We start from the raw sequence: 6,422 nt of genomic DNA on the forward strand, positions 1-6,422 counted from the left end.
GTCTAGTCGTTCGGATGGGACGAAAAACCGAGGTCCCTTGTACACATTGGTGTGCACGTAAAAGATCCCTTGACAGTTGGAATTCGATATAAGAGTAGGCCGATATAAGAGTTGTCCGGACAAAATTTCTCTGTATGGCGTAAGCTCGAATTCATTAGCCCAGTTCGGAGCAGAACAGAAGGGTATTAAACCCCATTTCATTTCGAGGGTCGAACCTGGGATCCCCTGGTAAGCAAGCCAGTCTATTACAGACTGAGCCACAGGATCTTCCAACTTTTTGGACCAGGAACTGCATGGTCGCTAACCGGTACTCGCCTTGTTCTTGTTCTTGGAGTGAGCTCTTCGAAAAAGCCTAAGGCTCCGTCAATTCAAGTCCGACATGAAAATCGCCATGCTTCTTCCTTGAACAATTCGGCATCGATTTGGTGAATTAGATTTCATCCAATAAAATGACCAGTTCCTTGTACTTGTTAAATAACATACAGAGGGGGGGGGGGGGTCACGTGGCTAAGTGGATAAGACGCTGGCTCGCTAGCTTGGAGGTCGGGTGTTCGATCCCTGCATTGGCCGAGAAAGTTCATCCAGATTTTCCGGCGTGGTTTCCCCTTGTTAGTGATGCAGTGCAGGACGGAGGGTCTGACAAGGACAGCTGTCTAGTCGTTCGAATGGGACGAAAAAACCGAGGTCCTGTGTACACATTGGCGTGCACGTAAAAGATCCCTTGACAGTTGGAATTCGATAGGCCGTAGTTCCGCTGTACGGGCCAAATTTCCCTGTATGGCGTATGCTCGTCTTCATTAGCCCAGTTCGGAGCAGAACAGTAGGATGTTAAACCCCATTTCATTTCGAGGGTCGAACATGGGATCCCCTGGTAAGCAAGCCAGTCTATTACAGACTGAGCCACCGGATCTTCAAACTTTTTGGGCCAGGAACTGCATGGTGGCTAACCGCTACTTACCTTGTTCTTGGGGTGACACTCTTCGAAAAAGCTCCGTCAATCAAGTCCGATCGACATAAAAATCTCCATGCTTCTTCCTTGAACAATTCGGCATCAATTTGATGAATTAGATTTCATCCAATAAAATGGTCAGTTTTACAGCTTCTACCCTAGGGTCAATAATTTAAAAGAAAACACAACAAAATAAGATGTCATTGGAAATCAAGTCATTTTATTCATAATATTATATTTGGTGTGAAATGAACACAATCAGAAATAAGACAGGTGCAAAATTTATATAAATTGAGTTATTGTAAATATTACAAATTTAAAAGTTGAAACAGAACATCGTGTATTATTATTCTATATGTCATATATTGTTAGGGACAACACCAAATAAAGAAGACGCCACGTTTAGCATAATTCTTTAAAACATGAAGTTTATGTATAAATAAAATCAAATGGGGTTTAACGTCTTTCTGTTCTGCTCCGACACGCAGGCCAGCCGCAAGAAACCAGGCGAAAATTTCGTATGTGCAGGACCAAAGGTCTCTACGTTCAGTCTGCGATCTTCGTCGGTGCCTTTTACAATTTATTTTCATGTAGCTGAGCAAGGGGGTGGAGGGTCCCTTCCTCTCCCTCTGGATCGATCACAGTCCCTCCGCAGCCAGGTGGCTGATTACGGATCTGATTCTGATCTTGATCTGCAGGTACCCGTAATATTTTGACCTGAACCAATGTTTCTTTACATGCATACCAATACATGTATACACAATAGGTGAACGTCGATTATATATCCCGTCGGTACATCGACAAATAAAAATTGAATACACGAACAAACTTCGGACCTTCAATCGTGTTTGTTGATACGGATGACCAAGACCATCCTATGTGAGTTACTCAAAAACAGCATGACCAGTAAAACAATTAACAAACAGAAAACGGTAACAATGACTGTCACGAGACTGAAGATTTTAATCGGTGTCCATAAATTTAACCGCTGCCATGGCACCGAATCCAACAACTGCCATTAAAATATTCCCAATACTTCTAACCATGAAACACTCTCGCAGAATCTCAAAAAACGTTACGTACAAGAATGTCCCTGTAGCAATGGCTTGTAAGATAGATGACGAGAGTAATTTGGGGGCATTTTGAATATGACCGGAAGTCACTTCGATCCCAATGGCTACTCCGAGGGGTGACATTAGGGAGAAGAAGAAGAGTAAACCAACGGCCAAACCAGTTTTAGAGATATATACCTTGAATAGCTGAAGCCCCAGACAAAAAGCCACCAGGCTCTTGTGTATGCTTACCGCTATCATGATTTCCCAAACATTCACTGACGAGGTCTGTAGTCCTACGGCCAAACCGTCAAATATTGTATGAAACGATAGAGCTATTAACAATAATATAACTTTAGTCGTGGACTGGATGTTTGCGAGCTGAAACAAATCATGAGCGTGGGAAAGGTTCGAATCAGAACGCACTCGGCCTTCATATGACGTAATCTCTGGTTCCATGGTCACAGCACTTTGGCCACCGAAACTGATTTCCACTGTACCTAAAAGCGAATCATATTCTGTATAACCTTCGTGTTGTTGGGGACTCTTTTTGTCATCAGTTTTTGGTGAAGACTGGTTAAGAAAGGAATGAGCAATAAAATCGATAATCACAATAATAAAAAACCCGACAGCAGCGATTGTCTCGTAAAGAGGATAGTCCACAGAAATTCCATATAACTTGAGAGCTAGTTCCAATTCTTCCCTTCCTTCCGCTAACAAATGTAACAAACACGTTCCAAGGAAAACTCCTCCAGCGAAGGAATTCAGTAGATCGATTATTATTTCAAATCGTAAACATGTCCCACGACATTTTCTACGTACAAAAAACGGCAAAAGGCCAAAAATGAAAGTCAGAATCAACAGAAGAAAGAGGGATAAGATTTTACTGTCTAGAGTATCCAATGAACCACTAGTCGTTGTGTCGTTCATTGTAACTATCTATCTTCCAAAGTTTTTACTGTAACTTCTCTTTACATACCACCAGCTCACCTGATGCTCGACAACCTCTGATCCAATAATAATATATAATAAAATGTTCTTGAAATAGAAACTCCAATCTTAGGCCTTCTGTTCCTAAAACAACGTGCACTATCTTACAACTATAGTTTCTTTGTAGTTACCCGGCGTCTCACACCACTGTGCCACTGTGTTACATAAACTGTCTATTTGACATTGCCCACAGTTCTTGAACTAAAAATAGATTAGAAATGTTATCGCAATTAAGGACAGAATGGTCACGTGATGTGTCCTGGAAAATACACATAGTCATTTCTATACAAAGTACAACTGACACTGATCAGTTACAAACACTGATAGGGATGACGTCTGTGCGGCTTAATGAGCCCCTAATATTAACTCTTTTCCTTCTGCAAATTAAGTTCAAGAACAATGCACGTGCCACTGATTTGACGTCAGATATTGAAAGCAGTCATCTTTTACAGTGTTATTAGAAGACATTCGTAATACTTCTGTGAAACACACCGAGTACAGCTGTCTTATAGTACAGCTGTCTAGAGTAGTAGTAACTTCTTAGCTCACTGGTTATTTAAAGTTGCAATTTCATATTTTTAAGTTATTCTTTTAAAATGTATTAAAATAAAGCCTTAAAATTGATGGTATCTATAAACAGTCCTACCTTGTAAAAGAATAATCCTATTAATCCTATAATTCACTATTGCCAGTTGAGAAATTGGCAAAAATATCATTTTCAACTTCAAATTCAAACGTTTGAAGATAGCTATTCCATGGGGGGGGGGGGTAGAAAAAACACGGGAGGTAATTGTGTTATTATTTCCGGGGTCAAAGGATTTTTAAGTGGGAGAATAATACCTATGATCGTATAAAAGTGAGTTGATTGAGCAAAAGACATAGAAATAATTATGTTTTGACTTAGAAAATATGAAATTATCGCTTTAATGCTGCTGATAGGTTAACAACCTGCGCTATCATAAAGATGCATTGTGTAAGATTTAGATAAAGAGCGATGGTCGTTCTTGCTATACTAGTTCAATAGATAATAAGAAATAAATAATATGTTGAAAATGTCAGCCAAATTATCCTTTTCTGGGAGAAGTTATGAGGGTTTGAAGTTTTGGAGTTTTGACAAGATAGTCTCGATTCTCAAGTGCGAGGAAGAAACCCTATCGCACAACAATTATTTATCGCGTTACTGCCACTGTTGAGAGAGAGAGAGAGAGAGAGAGAGAGAGAGAGATGGGGTTTAACGTCCACTCGACACAAACTAGGTCATTTCGGGACAAACACATGGTTCAATTTTATTTCAATAATTCGCTTGCGCGTAGGGGTCTTTAGCTGTGGGAGGAAACCGGGGGACCCGGAGAAAACCCACGAGGTTGGACAGGCGACCCTACTCCTTGTCACGTACAACCGGGGAATCGAAACCCCGCCAGTTGACTCAATGACAGGCCGTATGATAGAGCACGCAGCGTGCTAACAATTCGGCCATCCAACCCCCTGAGAGAGAGAGAGAGAGGAGAGAGAGAGAGGGGGGGGGGCATTTCGGGACTGACATTTGGTTCAATTTTTATTTTATTAATTCGCATGTGCGTAGGGGTCTTTAGCAGTATGGGGAACCCGGAGAAATCCCACGAGGTTGGTCAGGTGACCAACGGTGAATTGAAACCAAGCCACATGACTCAATGACAGACCACCTGATCGAACGCGCACGCGTAAACCATTCAGCTCTTACATAATGCATCTTTAAATGTCCACTCAGCATATAAGTCACGGGATTAATTAAATACACGCTAAATATATGACCATTATTATATTTCATCCTGTATGTTTAATTTATCATTTAGCTATTTTAGACGCCCTGTTTAATAATGTCTCTGTTCTTTACACCGTTATTATATTACACTGTATATGTAAGTTTATACAGTCCCGAAATGACCTAAGTGTTCCGAGTGAACGATAAACCCCATTCTTATCTCTAATGTAACCGTATCTATCCTCGACAACCCGTACTCATCACCATGTATGTTTAGTTTATAGTCCAACTTGATCTATTCTCGACAACCTGGATAATTCATATACATTGACCCCTGCATATTTATTATATCACATATTATTTTGTTGTATCCACGGCGAGTCAAATAATAAGAGCGAATCTTTAAAGGGTGTATGGCCCCATTCTTTGGAACCTTAAATAGGTCTAAAAGCACATATTAATATAAAAATAATTATTTAAATAAATTAATTTATATTCAATTTTTAAAACATTTATTGTAATTTCTAATCGGTTATATTCGGTGAAACACGTGAACGGTCCAAATTGAACTGTAGTCGTGCACACCTACTTAGTACATTATACACGTTTTTTTTTAAAAAAAAAAATCATTACTTTGTGGTTTGTGAATTAGTCATTACTAATTGTCTTAGTGGAGAGAGAGAGAGAGAAATGGGGTTTAACGTCCACTCGACACAAACTAGGTCATTTCGGGACTACCATATGGTTTAATTTTTATTTCAATAATTCGCTTGCGCGTAGGGGTGTTTAGCAGTGGGAGGAAACCGGAGGACCCGGAGAAAACCCACGACAACCGGGGATTCGAAACCACGCCAGTCGACTCAATGACAGACTTTATGATACAGCGCGCGCACGCTAACCATTCAGCCATCCAACCCCCCTGTCTTAGTGGATATGTTTTTCTTTGTTCATTACAAATGGCGCCTAAAACCATAGAGTTTAAAGATGTTCATTGTGTTAGAGGTTTAACCCCTTTTAAATGTATCTTACCCGCAGTTCTAAAGTATGCGTAAACGCCAGTGTCTGGGGAGATTTTCTGCTATACCACCATTTTTTTTTTTGCGTGTTTTTTTTTAGTTCAACAATTAAACATCAGGAATCGGGTCACTTAAATAATTAATAGATAAACTATTTCTTCTCCCCTTTCTTCCTATATGATGTGCAGGTATAAATTGTGTTTATCCCTATCTATTTGGTTTGTCAGCCCGTCAATCATTCTTGTAACACTCGACATATCAGAATTCATCAGATTATGTTTTCAAACTTGTTGGAATTGTTTTTTGGCTGGTTGTAATAAGGAATCTTATCGAAATTCAGAGTCGCTCAAGGGATATTCCACTATATAGGCTGATTTTCAAATTTAAGTGCTAGGAAGAAACTCCCGATCGAAACTTGGGAGTCACACAACAATATTATTATTTATCGAGTTACTGCCACTGTTGCCTATCACGACATTTGTTTTGTTTTTTGAGGGTTTTTTTTGGAGGGGAGGGGGTCTAACATAGGGAAGAGCCCTGTCGAAATTCTGACTCGATCGTCCATCAATTTCATGCATAGTTGACTCCCATATGAACCTGAATATCACTTTTAAGTAAAGCCAAATTGCAAACACTATACAGTCCGTCAATCACCTTCAAAATTATTGTAGCAG

This window comes from Patella vulgata, chromosome 6, assembly GCF_932274485.2.
Source record: "Patella vulgata chromosome 6, xgPatVulg1.2, whole genome shotgun sequence".
In the NCBI taxonomy this organism is placed as follows: domain Eukaryota; kingdom Metazoa; phylum Mollusca; class Gastropoda; family Patellidae; genus Patella; species Patella vulgata.